Below are 23822 nucleotides of genomic sequence, written 5' to 3'. Positions count from 1 at the left end.
AGACTCTGTATACGCAGAGAGTCTCCCCGGGGGAGATATTTCCCAGAGCGCGCGAGGCTCGCGAAAATCGCCTGGCATTTAAAATTTCCTTCGTTATACTAACTCCCGAGAGTTGCGAAGCGCGATAAATTATTAACAAATCGTGTAAATACTCCCCAGTGTATCCCAATCAACGCTTCGAGATTGCTTCGCGCTTATATTTTAGTGTGATTATGTTTTAATCGAATATGCAGGCATGCTATTTTAACATATATATTCGAAATTATCTCTGCTACTGAAGAATATTACGTCGAGATTAAATCGACTGCGACGCGGATGTTGAACGGCTCATCCTCGCATTTATATACCTACACATATGCTGGCAAATTATATAAAGCAAATAATTCGAAGTTTAATGGATCGAGGTGTGCAGCATTACCGTTTTATGAAGAGATTAATTTTTTACGTATGATTAATGGCTTGTTCGTTGTATTTGACTAAGTATATATTTATATTCAGGTTTGTCAGTCTGAGCGATTTGACGGTTGGCTTGATTTATCGATAAAGGCATGAAGAATTTTTAAAAACTTTGTGTACACTAAGAACGTTTTGTCTCAATCAACATTTTCTTTCCTGCTACTTTGCAATTCATAAAATATTCAACATGTATCGATACGAGCTGGGAGAATATAATAGAGCGATAATTAACTTTGAGCGATGAAAGCTATGCTCAGAAACTTGATTGACACTGCGAGCCATTCGCGAGACTCCCTCTGGATATTCCTTTCACACCCGTCGCGCCTGTTATAAATATAAATCGAAATAACGACAATAAACGGCATTTCGTGCGATTACTCGATTTAATAGCTTTTGCCAAGAAAATAATTCCATTTATCCTCATGGCGCAAAAGCTATATTGCTCGTCTTTACGGCGCATTGTCGGGCAGTAAATATCATATAAATACATCATATAGGTGTATTCTACCGTCGATTAAAAAATAATTCGTTCTTCCAGTTGCGCGAAACAGGCAGTTTTTTCCATACCGTTGATGATTTCTGCTGTTTCTCATTCGGGCTAATAAATTTTTCTGAAGCACGTAAAACTCGAGAAAGTTTTCGTATAAACTTGAGTCCGCTACGCGCAATAAGGATGATTTTTTTTAAAGTTCATTCTTGGAATGCCGGAATTGCTGCAGCAGCGCAGTCGCGTTGCGAGCGCTATGCGTAAAAGTTAATACATTCATCAACATTACAAAAACGAATTAAGCTCCTTATTGCGTTATACTTGTTGGAGGAGAGTTGTTGAAGTAATTGCAAATTGCGTATATAGTTATTCAAATGTGGACGCATTTGCATCAGCGCAAGAATGTAGTGTACGGGACTTGAAATCTTTTCGTATAACGAGCTTGGAACGCTATATACGATAAAAATTATAAAAGTCCGGTACTCTGACGAATTGCCTAGATATTCTTTTATATATTGGAGTTTCGTTGGAATGACGCGATAGTCGCAGTTTTAAAAACATATAGAATCTGACCGTGAAGAAACTACAGACGACCCCGCGCTCGCCTTCGAATTCCCACGCAAAAGAGCCCTTCTCTCCACGTATCAACTTTGGCGTTATTACGGGCACGCTCAAATTATATGACGAAAGCTCTGTGCTCCGCTGCGTGAAATCTCGTTCGCGACTAACTTGGTCGTTCATCGCGCTGTGGGAGTATGTCTATCTAGATTGAAAACCGGATGGTTAAAGCGACTGGCCACCCCCCGAGAGCTCATCCCCCAGCTGAATGCACAAAGCCAAAATATATACACTACGTTATATTTTGGCTTTGTGTGGCTTTTTCAGCTTCTTCGCTCCACTTTCGATTTTTCGGACGGAGCGACACGTGAAAATGAAGTTGGTACTATACGGGGGTAACGCATGAATGAGCACATCAGCGAAGCCGAATTCCCCCAGCGATCTGTGCGGAACATCGGGATTTTATTAGGCTTACGGCTCTGCTTAAAATCTTGCGCGTCACAAACTCAGATATCGTATACGCGAGATGCGCGATGAGAAGTTTTTACAAATTTTACATTCTTGTATGTATTATGGCAGTTTAATAAAGGGTTGGCGTCTAATGAAGTCGCTAAACAAAATATAAAGATAAAAAAATCTTATTTTCACAAGCTCGTAAAATTTACTATGCACGCAGTATCGCGAAATCAGCCGTTGCGAGGCTCTTGTACCCATGATGAATACGAAATGCTATTCTCAATAATATGACTATCATACTGGATTATAAAAATGTATATTTTGCACGTCATAAATTTGACAGCACACTGCCTCTGACGTATTATACTATTCATGCTCAAGGTTCCACAAGATTTGACCATATAGGCACGTATGCATACTGAATTTTATGACTGCTTATACAAGGGTGCATACAAAATCTGGCTTCATAATGAAACACACTTCATGCTCTCTACGCAGAAACACTTGAATTCATAAGGTTTTTCATAAAAATCATGTACAGTGCTATTTCAATCAATATTTCGGGATTTGATTTTTCGAGAGAATTTCACACACTTACATCGAGTTTACGAATTTTTTTAGAAGAGAAACGACTGTTATAAAGCTTATAGCATTGAATCTTATAGAAAGTTTCATGCTCGACCACGTTTTTGCAATTTCAGAAGTAATATCCCGCTATTAAAGTGGACTTCACTGGCTCTGTCTCTGTCGAAAATCAAAACGTAATTTTTCAGCTCTCTTCTAAAACACAAACGATATCGAATATGTTTGTGATCGTGGATCATGAGCATTATACATTTTTTCTTGTAAATAAATATTCACAAAAAATCAGTATCAGAAAAATTCATACCGCAAAGTATTCCGAATGAAATTCCATGAAAAGCTTTAAAAGACTTATACAGGCAAAAGAAACGTATCCCAAGTTGAACAGAACTGCGTTATCCCAGATACAACTTTTTCTGCTCACAAAGCACAATAGGCTGAAGACACGAATCTGCCTTTGCCTCCGGTTTTCTATCCGGAAAAAGCTCACTTTCTCTAGATGTGCGTCGCTGATGGTAGTAACTATAGCGTTTTTCTTCCTCGCGGCGCGTATAACGTATACGGGAAGGTGCACGCGGTGCCCACGTTATAGCCCATCGCCAGCATTTCTCGCGATGCTGTGGCTCGAGAGTCTGGAATTCCGCGGTTGCCCCTATCCCTTTGACGCGTTTCCGTGGGTACGTAATACGCGCGTATAGCTACACGGGAAAAGCAGGAAGAAAGCTGTGAATCGAGAGAATCTTTTTCTTGTTGATCTTGCTTCGAGATTCAGGACGGAGCAACTCGTTGGTAAACGTAATACTTTTTGCCAGGAATTTATGTACTTTATAGCAAGTTGCTTTGACGAGCATTAAAGCGGCGAATTATTTCCTGAAAGTTTTCGTTGTTAAAGTTGTTTTTCTATATTTCGTGCAGGGGCTCTTACGTTCATTATTTTTTTAACGAGAGAAACAATTTGAATTGAAGTAAAACTATACCGAAGGTTCGCGTATACGCTTAAGTAGAAAAGGCAGATTGCGATCAGCCGGGCAAATCAATAAGAGATGAGATTGTTCCGATACCGCTTGGAATTAAATTCATTAATCATCTCCGACGATTTCTTTTACAAATAAATCAGCTCACGCAGCTTTTTACGAGAGATTAAGGACCGCGTTTTTGGTTTTACGCGTCAAAGCGTACATCGAGAATAACTGGCATACCGCCGTGCTTGCTGATGCACCTGAACGTTACAGAAATTGCGGATTTGCGTACAACACAGGCTAGCTGTTGTGTCTGTATTTATTCGCGTTCCATTATTAAATTGTCAGAGTGGATGAAGCGATAAGTATTCCGCGTTAAAAAATCATTAATTTCGCCGGTTGAACCGAAGAGTGTATCTTCATGCGCGTATAAATGAGTATACATATATACGCACGCGCACATTGTGTTTAATCGGTTGAAGTATACAAACACGAATGTTGCCGCGCGCTTCGTGTATTCCGCTGGCTTGTTTTCTTTGTTACTAATTCGTACGGTTAACGTGGCAAATTGAACGCATTATTTCTGACAAATTGAAAACGGAGAATATTTTGCGGTTGCATACACATCAAATAATTTAATCACGCGCGAAACTTCACTTTGTATACGCGCATTCATATAACTGATTTCGATTTGTTTATCCAACGTGGTTATATAGAACACGTTAATCGAAGCAACAAGTATTATATATTTTTAACTCAAACATAGCTGTTATTCTATTAAAAGACTATGTATACGAACGAGGGATTTATGTTTGGCGAAAATACGTTTTGTCCTCTCTCTCTCTCTCTCTCTCTCTCTCTCTCTCTCTCTCTCTCTCTCTCTCTAAACAAACTTATCCCTCGATAATCCCAGACCTTCGTACAGCCTTAGAAGTACCGGCTAACGCGTCGCACTTCCTTATAGTCTTAGTCGCGGCAAATATAAAGCAGGCAGGAAAAAGAGAATCCCGCAACAGTGCGGTGATTAACAGTCCTCGTCGAGAAGAAGCCAAAACGAAAGCGCGACAGGCGGAATTTGTAGGCTTAGCTCTATACTCCCTCGAAAAGGAGCTTCTGGCCGGCGGCCTCTGGATGACCCTAAAGTTGTTCTAGCAATCTCGCCGCTCTCATATTTACTGCCGTTACTCACAAATCCCCGTGGCGATTGTGTATACATATGTATATGGGTCCGTCGGCTCACCTGCGATTACTCGAAGCAGAGAATGGGAGAGAAAGAGAAAACTGTAGATGGAGCGAGAGGATCGATAAAAAAGACACTGCAGATAGAGGAAGACAACAAAAAAAAAGAGAAAAACTCGAGAGGTCAGCTGTATGCTCGCCAGCAATTATACGCCATAGGAGTCTTGAATTGAAGCCTTCGTGCGTTTATGTGCCTTTTGTTTTCCTGAGAAGTAGAATTTTTTCATTCAGTCGAAAGTACAAGCTTTTACTTATGGTCGCACGGGCCAGCGATCATCAGAGAGGCAAGCTCTTTTTGGCACAAGTTCATGTATCCTCCTTTTTCGTTAGACTGTGCATATATTTCATATGCTTCAGTACATAAACTGTTTAAGCCAATTTTGTTAGAAAAACAATTGGATCAGCAAATTTGCCGTGTACATCACACAGCCTTCAAGCCAATGCAACATTCATATTACCATCATGCAAGAGTTCAATTCATCGGAGAGTCGTATTTAACAAAAACCCAATAATGATTTCTGTTAAATTACAAATCACATCACACTAATGGAATGAATTTCCGCTCTAAGTTCTGTCTCCACATCAAACAGTTTCCCAACAACTGCGAATGCGGTACATCGAAAGCTGTTTTCTATACGTAATGACGGAACGTTAATGGTAAAATGAATTGTTGCAGAGTTAATCCATACGTAGAATAATTTTCAAAACTGTCAGTGAGAATGGTCCAACGAACGCTTTAAACTTACACAATCGACGTACACCAATCGAAATTTGAACCTGCCAGTTGTGAATCTATAATTGCAAATTCATTACACCAAATCACATCCAGAAATCGTGTCAATCAGTCGTGGAAGCACGTCGATAAGCTATTAGAGTATCCGAGAGAAAGCCGTTCGAGCGTGTCAGAGTCGACCTACCCTACATCAGGCACAAAAAACTTCCCTAGCAGAAGCAGCAGCAGCAGCGCGCGTATTCCGAATTGCGCGGAATCCGCTCGCGCTCTCCTGTTTCAGAGCTGCGCGTTACACTTGCGGGTATAAAGGTATACACGGCGCGCGGCATCCGATTGCGCGTTTCGCACGTTCGGCGCGACTCAAATCACGTCAGTCGGAAAGCAGCATCGATCGGCACGTATCTGATTTATATTTGATTTTCTGCCCTCGCGTTCTGTGGATATATCCACGCAGAAGGTGCGCACTTCCTTCGCCGCCGGCGTGCGAAGCAGCAGAGGGGAGCCGAGCGTTTAACTGCAATGATCTGTGCAGCGACTATGGTAATAGAGCAATCTCCTCACCGTGCGAGCGTATTTCGATTTTGCGGATGATGCTCGGCGTTGCCCATCCAGATCAGTCTGATTAGCCTCTAGCTGCGCGCCCTTGGCTGAGGCTTATTGTTGCGAATCATGGATGTGTTAGTTGATTAACTGTATGCTGTGCCTTGTTTTGATTTTGAGGTTGAGGTGTCTGGAACTGGTCTCTGAACTTCTGTAGTTTTATGATCATTACTTTGTTTGCGAATTGCGCAGTATCCAAATTCACGTAGGAATAACCGCATAGAACCAGAAAAGTACGATAAAGTTTTGTTACACGCGTCAGGAAATTCGAGAAGGCGTGGGAATCTGCACTTTTTAAATAAAATTGAAAGACCAATCGATGTTTTGTGTTCCAAACAGCCGATTTTCACATTACCTTGAACAATCTTTTACATCATACCCGCAAGCCGGATACTCACGTTAATTATAACTTTTTATTCCGATGAGCTAGCTGTGTACACTGTTCTATGCATATTACGGGTCAAGTGGACACTCGACGCCATCGCCGACGTATTTAATTAGTTGTATGTATTTTCAAAGTTTGTTTCGATAACAGTGAGAAAGTAAAGCCCTACGCGCTGGGTTTCTTTCAACACTGTAGAACATGCTCTCTGCGAGCGAAGGTCGCGCCCGCGAGCAAGTGTATACATAATAATTTATTTGGCTCTGTCGACACTTTTCAGAGAAAAGTTATACTTGGCGCGTTGAGGCGTAAAGCCAAGGCAAAGAATTTCAGATTATTACAAAACTGCGGACAAAGCGATCGAACCAGGCGCCCAACTGTCACACGTGGGGTGCGCGTGTGAACTAAAAATATTGTGTATATAAAGTTTCGTTGCTGTTCTTTTCGCTTTATATGAACTATTTTTCCCTCGCGCTTCAACAAAAACTTTATACGTTCTTTTAAAGTGCCGGTTACGTATTATTCGACAATCGCGAAGCTGCACTTGAAACTTGCGTAGCTGCCGCACCTCCTCTCGTGTAACAAACTTGAAAAACGAGAAGGGGGTGAACATTTTCACCCCAGTACGTGCACGCCAGTCAAGTAAAGAAAATACACGCGAACTTATACGATGGTTGCTGGTACCTGTGTAAATTCAACCGTACTTGGAATAAACAGGGAGAACGCGATAACCAACGAGTTCTGTTGAAATTCAGAAAGTGGCCGAGCGCACGTAAACGCTCCAAGCTTTGAACGTAATTCGATACGACGAGACGGCGCTCTGCAGCGTTCGTTATAATACATTGTATATACGCGAGTTTCTCTTTCTCTCTAGTACACGGATTATTCGAATCGAGATTTTACGCAGCGAGTATGTCAGCTGATATGGTAAAAGCCCGGCGACGGTATGCGTATATCCACGGCTCTACGCAGCGGAGATGCACTGGAATGGGGGAGTGATACAGGAGCGGATTTAGTCAGACTGGGACTTCTGATAAAAGAATTCAATTTCAGAATGTGATGTATCGGTGATTACGAGCGCTCGTCTGAGTATATTATTGAAGGTTTTTAAACTAGATTTCAAACGAAATTCGATCGCCCTCATAGCCGCTATATACAATTACTCTATGGGACACGTTGCGATTTTTACACAAAGTTATATCGAGATGACAGTATAGCGTAATATCGTTTGACAAACGAAGTATTGGAAATTTTTACAAAAAACCCAGCTAACCAAACCTATGTAAAATATCCCTTGCTCGTAAAAAATCACCCTCCGATATATAGCACCATACGCAATCCTCACAATACAATACATCCCTCAGCGCAACTATAATCCAACAACGCGTCTCTCCATCCGAGCGCTTCTGCTCCCGAAAACGTATGATCGCGTACTCTCCCAAGCAGCTCGTTCCACCTGGCACTTTGCAGTTATAGAAATGAAGCTGGCTGGCTGCTGCTGCTGCTTCTTGGGCAAGGGAAAATTCACGAGGCTTCATCTCTCGCTCGACTCCCTCGTGGGAAATTCCGAGCTGTACGCGCGGCGCTCGTTTAGCCGGCGCCTCGCACGCGAAACAAGCCCTCGCCGAAAATATAATAAACAGCCGAACGGCCGGAGAATATGAGCGCGTATATATATGAGAAGAAAAATAAAAAGGAGGAACCCTCGCCGAGAGACAGCGATAAACGTACTCGAACTGGCCACGAATTATATGCGGCGGGAGAAGAAAATCGAAGGAGGAGAGAAACGTTTTGTGTGTGTGTGCGTGTGTATATCGCGAGCGCGCATTTACGAGCTGCCACCAGTTGATCGTTTCGCGCGCGCGTCCGAGGCAATTTTCGACGCCGAATAGCGGAGGGTCGCTCGCGAGAAATGAAGCACCAGCCGACGTTATGTGAATTGTTGGTGTGTCTATATTTTTCCCGCCGCGTTGGCTGCATAAAGTTTATAAAGTGCGGGCCGAGTAGAGAGAGATCCAACGTTAAGATATTGCGCGTTAAAGCTCGGGCGACCGCGAGCGATGAAAACTGCGTTATATAGGTAGCTACCCCGGAGTCAATTTCGTGCGAGCGCGCGTAGCCTGTCTCTTCTGCTATGCTGTTGTGATATTTTCACGTGCTAGTGCGCGCGCGAGTCTTTTGTGCGTCGGTGTGTGCGTCTCGAGAAATAAACTTATTATCTGGCTTAGGGGCGGGGGGTAGTTGCGATAGTCTCAGGTGAGAGTTAATGGGATTATGCCGCGATATTCAAAGCGTATTGATTTTAAAGAAAACCCCTAGCTGTTGTACCGGGAATTGGATTTTTTACTCCGACGCGCGATGATGAAATGAAAATATCAAGATATACAAACGCGCTTGATATAATAATGATGGATATGCGCGGACAAAGCAGAACTATAGGAAAGTTACGAAATCAATCAGCCGAACAAGAATATACACTACTTCACCGCGATAAAATTCGACGAATTTCCTCGAGTGCGGACTTCTTCCCCGTCATGAGCACGGCCACCACCATAGTATACGTACACCTTGGCTAGCTCGAGTGATCGGCAAACGTTCGCCCACGAGAGTCGTCGGAAAAAATCCGTCTGCGGGAAAGGGGGTGACGGGCCACGCACGTGGGGAAAAAAGAAAAGGAGGAAGCCAAGCACATCGCCCTCGCTCTATATAGATAGTTACGCGCGAGTTATGATTGTGTTATAGGCCGTGGACGTTGCTGTTCAACTTTTCTCTCTCATCGCTCTCCTTGCACGAGCAAAGAGAGAAAATAAGCAGCAGCGAGATCAAAAAGTGGTGCGACAGACGAAGTGCGCGTCAAAAAATTAAATCGAGCCATCCTTGGCTGTACACGCAGCCGAGAGTCGCGGTGTGCAACGCGAGAATTGAGTTTTACTGTCGCGAGAGTTGGATTATTTTTTGTGCTAAGGAATCTTTGGCGAACGTGTGGGAATTCGCGCAGACAAGTTTGGTTGGAGCTGCGCAGCGACGTTTTTGTAGACGTGAGGACGTAGTTTGTAAGTGAATGAAGCCGTCGAGTTTTGTCGCTTCTGATCCCCATTGGACCGGTTGATTTCAGCAGTGTCGAGTTGAACGGTTTGCAAAATTCTATTGAGTTTAAGTTATCATTGGGAATAGAATCTTAGTATAAGCGAAAAAGCCGTTTTTTCTTCATCCCTTTACGAACTCAATCCTCTGCGCACTGTGTCAAGCCTTTCTAAGTAGTTTTGTCGCGCAACTGAATAAGTGAGAATGCTAGATTTCACATTTTCAAACTAAATCCATCCTTTGACATTCTCTGCGCGGGTGCGAGCATCTTCGTTATCCGGCCGCTAAAACGAGAACTAAATACTTTGCACTGTGAAAATCTATCCTTAAGTATCACTAACGCGGTAATTCCTACTCGACCTACTCGCAAGGGAATTCGCGATCAATATACCTGGCGACTCTGATTTAAATAGTTCTTCGCGCCACAATCGCAAAGTTATACTTTTTATCCCGTCGGCGAATCAGGCGCAATTGTTCTCGGCTTTGTTCCGCCCTGATGACAGCTTTCTCGCTCGTATTTGCACTGCCGTCGCGTACTTTTCATTCCAAGTAGTTAAAAATAATTACGCGTATCAGTTTTTTTTTTTTAATCTGTGCCCCATTTTTTCAAGTGTCAATGAAAAAGTTGCCCGTGCGTGTTAATTGATAAATTCTGTAACATTTGTTATTCGTAATTTTATACTGCGCTGTAAATGAAGTTATTGTCGGCGATAAAATCGCATTCATTTAAGTTCCATCATAAACTTACGGACAGTTCAAAGTTGCGTTCGACACAAAGTTGCGTGGTATTGGCATTAACTCTCAAGAGCATCTTTACTGCTAAGACTCTAGCTTGGTGAAGTTTCCTCTGAATATGATTTAATTCTATATACGTACGTAAGTTGGAGAAAGTTCATATAATATAGTTTGCAAAGTTCAAAAACTACGCGTTTTTTCCGATTTCACGCGTGTACGAACGGTATCAGTTAAAGGAAATCTGCACCGGCAGTATTTTTAACGCGACAGTCCTTGCGTGATAAAATTGTACCTGATGACTCTTGACATGAAAATGTCGCCCGCACTTAAATTCAAAATTATGCGATCAATCCTTCGTCGCGTCCGGAAAAATCCCACGGGACACGTGTGCACTCTAAAACGCAGTCGTATATTGCGGACAAAAAGTCGAGAGTAAAGCGTCCACTTCAGCGACGCATTCGGCTCGCAAAAAACCACTTACATCCCCAGAAACGATCTCGAGCCCTCGTGAAATATTCCAATGAAAAAAAAGAAAAAATCTCTGGAGGCACTTACTTATTCACCGGCGTGTCTTCCTCCTCGCTGTCTTTCCGATCGGTTGAAGCTTCGCGTACTCGAGGGCTGCGGAGTTGACGATGCCTGCCTGTCCGTCCGTCTGTCTGTCAGCGAATTCAGAGTAGTGTACAGGCGCGCAGAGGTAGACAGAGCGAGAGCGAGAGAGTGAGTACTTATGTGCCGACGAGCGCGGTGGCGGCTGCGTGAAACGTCGGCGGCAGCGTTTATATAGGCCCGCTCTGGCTTCGCTGTCGGAGGGGCTTCGCGCGCGCAGCCCACGCGGCCGACCACCCCAGCGAGGTGGCCAATCGCGCGCTTCCAGCCCGGCGCGAAATTCGCCCTCCCGTTGCGTCGGAGGAGGAGAGAGAAAGTCCGTATGCGTGTGAGCGCCGCGAGTCTCCGAGCTCGTATTGCGATTTTATACCGACGATTCATATCGTATACTTATATGTTATACAACTGCAATTGTTCCCCGATGCAGACATAGGTATCGCTGTGGTTGAAGAACTTTAAATTAATGAAAATATATCCAGTCTACCTTTATTTAATCTTTCTATTTAATTACCAGCGCGTTGGATTGAGTCGGTATTGGTGTGGCTGAAGAACGCGCTTTTAATAGCAAGTCCTTACAGAATACCGTGCTGAATCATCTACTAGAAGCTTTCGAAGTATATAGGAAGTGCGCGAGCGGCTTAGAGGCGTGGGTAGGTGTTAAAGTGTAGGCAATTCATAGAGGCAAAGATGCGTAGTGAAAGCAGCGGAGCTCTCTGCATTTACCCCGTTCCACGTTTATTTGAATATATAAAAAAAGACAATTTATAAATAATACAATGATTCTAACTTGTTAATCCGCAGAAATGGAGTCGCTAAATCCTTTATTACTCGATTCGCGAGAGAACAAGTGAATCAAAGATAGCATCGGCACATCTACGTCAAAAGCGTAGTATTTATTTATAGTCACGCAATGATTGATTAACGTCACTATAGATCATAAGATTTCCCGAACGTCATCAGTTTCTGCGAAGAGCTTTCGAAATGGAACGTGGAACTTAAATTTTTTTGCCGCATTTGCGGACGTAGATCTTCCGATGCGAAAACAACACCACCTCGAAGTATCCTTCCTAGATCCTTGAAAGAGAACAGAAAGTCGGGCAATCGTAATTTTTCGAGAAAGGATTATGTACTTCTCAGGGTGAGTTCTCTGTGATAATTTGTTTGGTTGCGATGTGTGCTAGCTGCCCTGCGAATAAAGACTGTATTGCTGCAGATAAAAAGTTGAGGATAGAAATAGCTGCGTATGCCTGAGCAAAAAGAGAAGGATAGAGGAAGAGAATGAAAGAGAAAAAACGGGAGTTCGTTTGGGAAGAAGTTGAGTGCCAGTCATGTGGGCGTCATTAATTTCAATAAACGAGAAAATCATTTCACTGCTATTCGATCATCTACGGGTGTAAACGACGACATGCTCAAATATTTTTATTCCATGAAATAATATAAAAGGAATCTTAGATTTGTACATACACATTTTTATCATGATGACCATGTCCGCGGTGACATAAGTATCACTAATGTTTAAATAATTTTTACTCTCCCATTGATAATGTTCATTGGGGATACGGCTAAACTATATAGATAGCACCCATCATAGATTACATCACCAATGAAGCAAGTGAACATTATTTAAACATACATCCTGTTCAGTGAGCGTCTATGAGTTTGTTTATCAAAGAAGATAATGATTATACTAACAGAATACAGCTCCTGTAATATATGTATACAACAAAACTCTGCGACATCCTTTTCAAGGACCCCAGTTGAAAAAAATCATATGTTTCTATCAATATGTTAAAAACATGTAATAAAAGCATATACTAATAACTCTTCTGATTGTTAATCAAAAATAAAACTTAAAAACGACACATTTATTATATTTGGTGACCATAAATGGTAGTACCATGCGGATGATAACACCAAAAATAGGTCATATGTCTATGTTATATGCAACTTGACTTGTTTTGTTTAAACTTTTAAAAGTTAAGTGGCAGATAACATAGACATATGACCTATTTTTGGTGTTATCATCCGCATGGTACTACCATTTATGGTCACCAAATATAATACATGTGTCGCTTTGAAGTTTTATTTTTGATTAACAATCAGAAGAGTTATTAGTATATGCTTTTATTACATGTTTTTATCGTGTGATTTTATCATATGTTAAATTGAAACCACAAAAACGTATGATAAAAGTATATATTTTTAACATATTGATAAAAATATGATTCTTTTCAACCGGGACATATTAGTCATAATAAGGATTTCCAACGTTTTATGTATGTCAATCTTGTAATACAGACAATAATGGGGAACGGCGTTATAAAAGGTTATTTCCGACGTAGTCAAATTATGTAGGATGTGTAAATTTTCGGAATCTTTCATTCACAAAGGCTTATGTATATTGGATCGATATACATATTTATGGAAAAATTTGAACTCCGCCAACCTGCTTCCCTTTGCACTTCATATGTGGGACAACGGGAGTAGGGTTAATCGCATTTTTCGGATGGTGTGTTGAGAGTATTGACAAGTCAATTGAACCTATTATTTTTCCGATAGCATCGGCCTAAATCAAAGCTTTCGAGCGTACATTTTGTATTATTATCTGACGTTTGATACCTTCACCTAAAGCAATCTTTTGGTTAAATTTTAGTAGCAGACGGGCTAGAAGACGTTTTCCTTCAACTATATATAAATAATGCTAGAAGTTCAAGTGACTATGTACATTTAAGAAAACTAAATATTACAGACAGAATAATATGAAAAGTAAAAGAAGAGACTCGCGCAATATCCGATGAAGGTTTATATAGTGGTTTATGCAAGAAAGAACTACATACCAGCTCACTGGCATGTATATAATATTTTTACATTTCGCGTGCTCGTATCTATGTACCTAAAGTTTGATAACTAAATAAAAGTGTTCTTCACGATGTGCACTTTATAAATTTTATCTCATAACCTTACAATAGTCCTCAACATTTCATGTTTTTTCAAATTATTACATTTTTACTTCTCTTGATACGCGGAATTCAAGGATTATCCTGAATGAACAGTATAGCCGGATATCGCTGCATATGATATAGACGACATAAGATCAAAATATAAGTAAGGGAAATCAACGTATAATTCCAAATTAATTAGACTCAAGATCAGACCGTTGGTAATTTCGTCAATTTCTCGAAACGAATGCTCCCATCAAGATCATACACCCTCCTAACTATCTTATGCTACCCATATTCTCTTCAAGACCATCCAAGTCGCCAGATGGCTTTCCTCTTTATGCAGACCAGATTATCGCGTCTCAGCCCACCCGTAGCGAGCTGCATCCACTTATTGTTCTCCCTTTGCAACTAACTGGCGCTTTCTGCAGCCGCGGGCAACAACAACAACCCATCAAAACGAAATCCGCGCATTAGCCGCAGTCAATTTTTCAAGTGACTCTCTCGCAACACCGGGATTATAGCGTTCGCCTCGATCCGTATAGAAGAGAGTCGCGTTCACGAGGAGACTGTTAAAAAAAAGTGCGCGCGAGATCGAGGGTGTTTACGATCGCGCGCGGGACACTCGTCGCCGCGTCGTACATTAAACGTCTCTTGTTTTCTCGGTTCTCCAACGGCGAAACAAAGGTCGCCACCGCCAAGTACGTATAGGTGTATACATTCTTGTAATATCGCGTTATTTCTGCGTATATGCAATGTATACGGCGCTCGATTTGCATGGCGTCGCTGGGGCTTGTGGAAAAAAGACTGCGTCGGGAAGTGGGACGTTTATGACAGAGAGGGAGACAGATCAAGACGCTGTTGATGCTGGAGGCGTTGAAGAAGCCGAGGGATGATAATTAGCTGGGCGTTAGGGGGAGACCATCAGAAGGTTCAAGAGGGTGCAGCTTTTTTCTTGGTCTACTACAACTGATCGAAATCATTCATTTCGTGCGTCTGCATGTAATGTTTCGCCGCATTAGACTATATTTCTCATTTGTGATCGTATTTAATTAAATATCATATTTAATTTGCAATATGATTTTGATTTGGCGATATACATGGTTAAGTGCATAATTGCCATAGACAAATTGAACGCGAACCAATTAATGAATAAATTGTATATGCAAATCTGTACATTTGGTTAAATCTAGACGCTTAATTACGCGTATGACGAGTTATTTAATCGAAACAATTAGGTTGATTTATTGTAAAGAGTAAGTTTTTGTATTTTTCTCGTAATTTTTACAGTAAGTCTACTGAGTCAGTACAGAAAACAGTTTCGTCGTAACAACATCGGCGGTATATACTCGCTAGAGACAGATAAACGTGTCTTGCAAAACAGGCGAAACACGGATAGAGAGCATTGCTATGCTAATTATTATTCCTCAAGGTTTTGTACTTGCGCATATCCCTTTTCGCCTATACATGTACATACTATCTATAATTGTGCGGTATAACGTCATTCAATTAACTCAAAAAGGACGAGAGTAAGCCATCAAGAATGAATCAATACAACGATAAACGTCGCGAATTAAAGCGTTCGTTTCAGATAAGCAAGAAACTTTCTCTCTCTCTCTCTCTCTCTCTCTCTCTCTCTCTATCTCTATCTCCTTTTCAAAACCAATTTTCCCCAAAAACATGCTATCCTTGTATATAGACGTTTCGCGACGCTCGTCTCGTTGCAATAAAATTTCCCGATGGCCTCCGCAACACTCGCGCACTATATTCACTCTCCCGCCGGTGCGTATACCTATAAATAAGGCGCAGAGAATTAATAGCCGCGCGGCGCGAGGAGCAACTCGTAAAAAGCAACTCGGCCGCACGGAGATTAAGCTCGTCGGTCTGGCCTATGCAGAAAATGGAATTGGCTCCATAGTACGCCGCATCTATATACGATGCGCTATATATCGACTCGATCTGGCGCGTTGGCTACAGGTAGCCTTCTCGCGAAGAGGAGCTTGTTAACGACCTCCGCACGTGGCTGTAAATTCGTTTAGCCGCGCGCAACGTACTGCGCCACATTTCGATCATTCTCTATATCGATGATTAATTTACGCGGGAGTATATGCCATGTTCAAGCTCTTCCATCGCGTCATCATAGAGACGGATGAGTTTTCGCGTTCGTATTGTACTTTTTCTCCTATCGAACGTATAGATTCTCTCAAAATCCACTCTACCCATACTTTATATAATTTATATAGTAGTTTATTACTTCGGTTACAGTCAGTTTATTTATTTCCGACTCTCGAGAGTCTGTTTAGATGTTCCTGTCTGAAATAAAATGCTCGAAGGGTAGGATTTCCGACTGCTAAAAAATGTGCTCCGCAGTAAAACGCAGCCACTCGCAGATTTATACATTCATTGCGGCTCCCCGTGTAAGTAGCACACATGCAGCGAAGCTTGAGGCAAACGGCTGGATTAATGTAACAGCGGTTATTTATCGAATTTTAAAACGCGCATTTTTCCTCATTATCTCGAATATAATTAGTCCGCAAGTGAAAATAAAATTTATCGACGAAAAGAAAGCGCATCTACAATTTAAATTCATTTACCACTAGGAATGAAGGCGCGCTTCGCGCGCTCCTTATTCTATCTATGTCTAATAACCCTGGTAGAAAAAACACCATAAGTTTTGGGTACACTAATTTCTGCTAATATTTTTACCATATTACCTACCATATGTTACCCTATTCTGTAATACTTTTACTATAAATATATTAACAATGCCCAAAGTCGTTGTCGTTAAGGTCTGAGAAGTGAATTTGAAGAAAAGTTCAGTAGAAGAGTCAGTGAGTATAAGCCTATCATTACAACGCTATTCATTTGCATTGTAAAAAAGCTAGACAATTGAAATTTTACACAGATACTTGATATGCTACCTATAGAAACATGTAATCCAGATGATTTTAATTTAACTGTTTTCATTCATATTTTCACATTGAGGCCCATGTGATTTTTTAATTTGGCGGGTCACATTTTGCTTATAGGCAATTACGCAGTAAATACTATCTCTAGCACATTGTATTTCTGGTTTCCAGTGTATTTTTACATGAAGAAAGTGATAAATATTTTGCCTTTCTTATCAAGACATTAATAAGAATTTTGACTCTTAACAGTCGTGAGAGATTTTGAGATCATATTTTACATATAGATTTCTTTTGTGTCAATGAAACAATATACAAAGTTGAATTAACCTTAACTGAAATACTTTTGATTTCGATTCCGACACTGATGTGAATAACTTATACGACTAAATAATTATCATGGGTGTTGAAGTCGAAATCAAAAGTATTTCAGTTAAGGTCAATTAAACTTTAAATATTTTCACAATCAAAACAGAAATCTATATCTAAAAAATGAGCTCTCTAGAAATTAGTTTTCAAATGAGAGCAAATGCAATGCAATGGAAAAACCTCAAAATCTCTCACAACTGTTAAAAGTAAATATTCTCATTAATGCCTTGACAAAAAAGCCAAAATATTTATCATTTTCTCCAGGTAAAAATACACTGGAAACCAGAAATACAATGTGCTAGAGATAGTAGTTACTGCGTAGCTGTTTATAAGCAAAATGTGAGCCGCTAAATTAAAAAATTCACATTGGCGTTGGTGCGAAAATATGAATGAAAACAGTTCAATCAAAATCATCTAGATTACATATTTCTAGGTAACATAGTAAGTGGCTGTGTCAAATTTTAGTTGTCTATCCATTTTAAAATTTAAAGGGCACTGTAGTGATAAACTCAAACTCACTGACTCGGATATTGAACTTTTCTTTAAATTCACTTCTTAAACCTCACCGTGAGCGACTTTGAGCACGGAGACACAATATATCTTTATACTTTTTATTCTTTTAATTGCAGTTCTCACTATATTTAAAAAAAACTAAATAACATACACACACACATTATTACCTACTTCAAATAGGGTTAGGGAGACACTTTTCAATACACACGTTTCAATACTACACTTTTGGTAATGATTAATTTATCAAGATTTCTTGCTGGTAATATTGCATATATTTTTTCTGAATCCACTATTCAGATTTCATACTATTTAACCTCATTTCATTTTATTTTAAACACCTGAAAAATTTCTACCAGTGTTATGACTGTTATGAGGGTTATGAATTTAAAGCGCGCGGGTTTCCATCTGTTACCTAGGCAACCGACCATAGCAACCAATCAGAATCACGTATTAAAGGCTTCACAATCAAGTCCATCATTTTTTTAAGAGAGGATAAATGGAAATTCGTAGTGTGCACACGCACAAACACACATATATATATATATATATACATATACCAGCGCCGGGCAAAGGATGTATGTACAGCGAGAAATACAAATCCAACTTTTTTAAATAGGCAAATCTTTCCGCGAGAGTTTCTTCGTTCCTTCGCTGCAGAGTCGTATAGCGGCATCTAGCTCAAGACAGGGCGGCGGCGAGGCGGCCTGCCGCGAATTACGCCGTGCATTTTGCTTCTGAAAGGCCTTTGATATATTCTCCCCATTAGAAGCCGTTCTCTCTATATACTACCTAATACTGCACGCTGCTGCAGCGCAGTGCCGGAAAATTCCTTTCGCGCATCAGGCTGCACCCACGGCCTCAAAGGGCTTTTTTCATTTTCGTCAAGTTCATATCGGGTAATTGCATTGTGCGATCCGCGCGCGCGTTAACGTGACACGAGGCGGCATAATTTTATCTCATCGCAACGAGATCATATAGGCATATGTATATTGTATATTTCTATGTATGTATGCGTTCGAAGGTTCCATTAATTTCGACGCGTTGATGCTACTGTCGTTAAATTTTTTGCCGGCGCGAAACGCGCGAGGATTTTATCGTAAACGATCCGGATGGTGCAAGAAAAAACGGAGACGGTCGCAAACGCTGCGCGATATAAGAAGGGGAGAGAATGTAGGTCTGTAGCGAGGAACAGAAATGTATACTTTATGGATTATTTGCCAAGTAATAAACGTGAAAATCAATCCGTCGCCCGCGTCTGTTTATGTTATTCCTGCAAATATATAACAGTCGAAATATCAAGCGCTTGCGGCTCCGCCGTTTATTATACCCGTCCGAAAAGAGAAACGCACGCAAAATGTATAGGTACTATATAAATAGTACAACAAAAATAAAGATTATCGTAGGAATTAATTTTGGAAGCGCGAATAATTTGAATGGAAAAAGGCTGCACTGACGGATCGAATTTCGAGACGCGAAATCCACGCGTTTTAAATCTCCAAAATCTGACGGCGTCAACGAATTTTCCCTGGGCATTTATTTGAATCTCACACACCGCCTACTTCGTAATCGTTTTCGATATTCGTACGCGCGAGCACCAGTTGCGCAGAGTATATACATACATACATATATATATATATATATATATATATATATATAGGTATCCCACAGCCCTCATAACATCGGTCCACATATCATACGCGCAGCCGAGCGGGCCAACCTATACTACTGATCTATACTCTAATGAATTACGTTATAACTCGTCACGGACATCACACATTTACATTCGTCCTCGCGAGTTGAAACTCCCTCGCCCCGCTCACCCTACGACTCCCAGAAACTGCTCCAAAGTGTGTCATCGCGAAAACGTTTTCGCGAATTAGGTCCATTACTCGGACTACACACACACACACACACACACACACATACAGTGCGCGAGTCGGATATTGCTTTGACGCGCCGCCGAGAGTTAATCACGCGTTAGAGGAACTTTATCGGCGCATCCCCGGCGCTCCGAATCCGCACACATATGCACGACGCAGGGTCGTCGTCCCGCGGGAAAATCGGCCACCGACGCGATAGCAGTATAGTGTGAGAGCGAGACAACTTCCTCTATGGGCGAGCTCGCGCCCGGGGAATCGCGATGATGCTCACTTCGGAAGTTGATTTCCCGCGTCACGGCCGAGCGTACACGCAGATGTCCACGAAGTTGAATAAGAGAGAGAGAGAGAGAGAGAGAGAGAGAGAGAGAGAGAGAGAGAGAGAGAGAGAGAGAAAGAGAGAGAGAGAGAGAGAGAGAGAGAGAGAGAGAGAGAGAGAGAGAAAGAGAGAGAGAGAGAGAGAGAGAGAGAAAGAGAGAGAGAGAGAGAGAGAGAGAGAGAGAGAGAGAGAGAGAGAGAGCAAATGCAGGCGTGTGGAGCAGCAGTTTTGTGGAGCGGCTCGCGCGCGAGAGCTTTTTCGCACTGAGTGGTTGGCCGTTGATCGAGTTACGCCGCGGCGCGATAGTGAATGGGCGAACATTGGGGCTGCTGCGAAAGAGGACATTTCGTTAGTTGCCGGACAATCGATGGGATAACGCGAGCGCGAGCGCGTGGGCGTTGATTTTGTCCGACTGACTGTCGCGTTTTTATACTATTATTTTCCGGAAACGCGCGTGCGTTCGCACGATCGATGGATCCGAAGAGCTCCGTTGAATTTGCATGTCCTGCAGGACTCCATTAGATGACGCTGATGGAGTCTCGTTGTTCGGAATCGAATCGCTGTTGTTTCTGTAAACCTTGCTATATATGTAGAGCAGCGATCATAAGTTGTGCAGAAATTCATACGTATAGGTATCGGTATCTATGTATACTTTTTGCTTCTGATGCCTGCATAAATTGATTTGACGTTAATACATCGCAGAGCAACTGTCTGTCGAATAGAGTAGACACTGAATTAGTGGGCATTCGAATTCTGCATGCGATTGGAAGTATTGATAACGGATAACGGATTCAAATAACGGACGCACGCGCATCGGCGTGAATAAACGAATGCATGGTAAATAGATACATGCCGACTCAGGTAGGAAATAACTTTTTACTGCTTATATAAGCTTTAAAGAATAAACATATTGTACATTTATATAATTATAAAGCAACGTTGAGATCCGCGTGCATCACGTCAAAACGCGTAATTCATGCAGGGAGCGATTCGCTGGTTTTCTCAAAACGCGCAAAGGGAGGAGTAAGCGTTCTTCCTTTTTCTTTTTCCCGGTATACAGTTCGCTTTCTCGCGAGCTGCGGCCTTATGCCGCTTTAATCGGAGCCGAGCCAGGCATGAAATGATGTTTCGCCTGTGAAAAAATGAAATAAATAAAATACCTAACGGAAAAGGCAACGGGAAGATAAAGGAATCGTATGCGGAAGCTATTTGTGTACCTGTACAGCGCAGGGAACTCGAGAAAAAGATGGGGGGATGAAAAAATGCACTATATACTGCTGCTGTGACCGGAAAGGGCGCATATTTTACGTAAGCTATATACAGAGGAAAAATTAACGCAGGACAGTCCCCTTTCCTAGACTTTATTGTTCGCCGAGTTCAATGACGTATTATTGTGTATAATAATTTGCTGTGAAGCTTAAATAAAAATACACCTATACATATACTATACTCTATTATAGAAACTAACGACGATGAATCCCTCTTAAAGTATATTCTCTTAATGGGAGTTTAATTGCTCGCGAGACTTCACCTTCGGTTTTACCAAGAATTAATATATGCCACTCGTATATATACGGCTTTCCAATTGCGAACCAGTGCTGAGTCATGATAAACAGACTTTAAGGTATAACATATTGTATCGAGCAGTGCACTTAATTGCAGGAAAAGATTGCTTGGGAAATACTCTCCACGCCCGCGCGTGAAATCTTTTCTCTCAAAATTCTCCAGTTTCAACGACCGGCCGGAAATCAAAGACGCCTTCTTTCTCGGTAAAAGGAAGTTAGCCGAGCAGCGGAGAAAAAACAAAGGAAGAAAACTATAAGGCTGCCAGACGCGTGGAAAAAAGCATGGGAAAAAATCAGCGACGAGTCGAATGGAAGACCAAGGGCTATACCTAATGTGTGCTTTTAAAGCGCGTCGTAACTGTTCAAGCGAATAGTGAAATTGATTCGAGACTATTAGTGCATATATAGAAGTATACATCGTATACGTGTGCGTTTGTCGGTCCGAAGAATCTCGCGCACGGATGCAAAAGTGCAAGTGTTATACTCTCATATGAATCTCCATTCGTCTCGCCCTAACTCACGAGCGGCACTAATTATCGGATACCTGTGTGAGCAGAGGCTTTTCGAGGAGTTTGTCGCTGAGAGTATAAGTACCATCGGCCGTCAGACAATGTTACAATCGTTAAGCCGCGCGGTGATTATAGTTACTATTATAGGGGAGTTGGGTAACGCCCTTTATAAGTCGAATGTATCGCTGAAAAATTCAGTTTGAAGCGCGTATAATAAAGTTTGAACATTAAAAAAGTTTGAAAGTCATGTGCTAATTACTGTATTCGTTCTACTTCTTTCTCCGATAATTTTTTCAAACAGCTGCGCAACTCGACTAACAGAATAAAACTGCGATGAACGCGATGCTGAAAAATCAAGTTACTCTCGCATTCGAGACTTTTTTTTTAAATAAATATAAATAAGCGTGGACAAACGTAATGAAATTCAAGGATTTTACTCTGTCAAGCTTACTTAATTTAATCCGCTCCTGGAAAACACTACATCTTATATAGTATAGTACCCTTTCCTCTGAAACATAGCATTTTTGTCGAAAACGCTATTTGTCTCCGGAAACGCGATTCACCAGCTTTCGCTAGTCGATCTCTTTACCACTATATATATACATACACACACATGAAAAAACTACAAGTATACTCTGCTGTTTTGCGTTCGAAAGTGTTGTGGAGGCGTCAGTACAGGCTCTCGAAAGCACTATAAGAACTTTAACCGGGTTTGCATGGATTTTTAATCAGGCTAAACGCATCGCGACGTCGCTGCCATAAGTCAGTTTAATGGTAAGTCGTAGGCGTCATGGCTATGTAGGTACATCTATATCTCACAGCTGTATAGTGCAAGCGCAAAGAGCCGCGCGAGAAGTTGTGCGCACTAGCGGAGCGAATCGACAATGCCGCGTGTCGTCGACGATGGAAATTAGAGTGAGCGTGCATTTGCCTCGCGCGCCTCGAGATTTTGCATCGTTTTTCTCGTATGCAATAATTGACCGAATAGCGCTTTTTTGCGCGCGTTTACGTCACAAGCATTTCACACGTGAACGTGCGTTGGTCTTTTTGTGCAACGTTTTACGTATTTTTTTTATTGCGATGTTGCTTTGTTTGGTTTCACGAGTATCTTTTGCTGTATGCGAGCTTTTTTTTCCCGACGCCTTTTTTAGGCTTAACGAGCTTTATCTTGGAGAGTCGTTGAAATGAATCTTATCATATACAATTATTTTAGTCTCGTAAATAAATATGTAAATAATAATAATAAGTCGAATCGAAGCGATATTTCAAAGCGGGATTGAAGTGCGATATGTACTCTGTGAACTTGTTGCATTGATTTGCATCCAACTTTTTTTATAGAAGCCTCATTTTTATTTAACCAATGATGGGAAAAGATATTATTATAATTATTCATATAGTATAAAAAAAACATGTGCGTCCCGGGACGCCCGGCAGAAGTTATAACTTAACTAGATTTAAGTAGAAAGTATTTAAAATTGAACTTATTCATTATTCAAATGAATATAATTTTTGGAAAGGATTATAAAAATAAAGAAGTATTTTTTTCAAAGTAGCATGCTGATACTAACGGGAAATGATTTCTTTTCACAATAATGGTTTTATTATTATTTAAGTAAACAGTTGCAGTTCTTCAGTCTATTGGCACCGTTTAAGGATGGATATTATATTTATTTATGAGAGCAGCAGCTTTTAGTCTTATTGTTTGTCCAGTTTTTGGTGAATCTTGAAAGTGCAACCATACACGTGTAATTTCATTTCGATCGTTAGTTTCAATGTAAACTAATTTTCCAATTGCGCCGTTCGCAAGCTCATCTACTACGTTAATATTGGTTGTGATTATATAAAATGTATTCCGTACAAACACGATCTTGTATGTCATCTTGTATGTATCGGCTGGCGGCAGAGAAGAGCACCCCAGAGACAGATTGGTTCGAGCCGCGCTCCA

General features: G+C 41.2%; 1 protein-coding gene across 2 annotated transcripts in view; it reads right to left on the bottom strand.

Moving 5' to 3' along the window:
* LOC100115139 (diuretic hormone class 2) overlaps nucleotides 1–11047 on the bottom strand; it is a 35736-nt gene extending 24689 nt beyond the window's left edge. For both annotated transcript variants that reach the window (XM_001599898.6, XM_031928800.2), the window contains exon 1: nucleotides 10827–11047. The gene's annotated coding sequence lies outside the window, so the exon portion shown is untranslated. The remainder of the gene's footprint in view (nucleotides 1–10826) is intronic.
* Between the last annotated feature and the right edge of the window lie 12775 nt (nucleotides 11048–23822).

This window comes from Nasonia vitripennis, chromosome 4 (assembly GCF_009193385.2).
Source record: "Nasonia vitripennis strain AsymCx chromosome 4, Nvit_psr_1.1, whole genome shotgun sequence".
Classification (NCBI taxonomy): domain Eukaryota; kingdom Metazoa; phylum Arthropoda; class Insecta; order Hymenoptera; family Pteromalidae; genus Nasonia; species Nasonia vitripennis.
The sequence above is the reverse complement of the archived record's forward strand: the minus strand, read 5'-3'. Positions and strand labels throughout refer to the sequence as shown.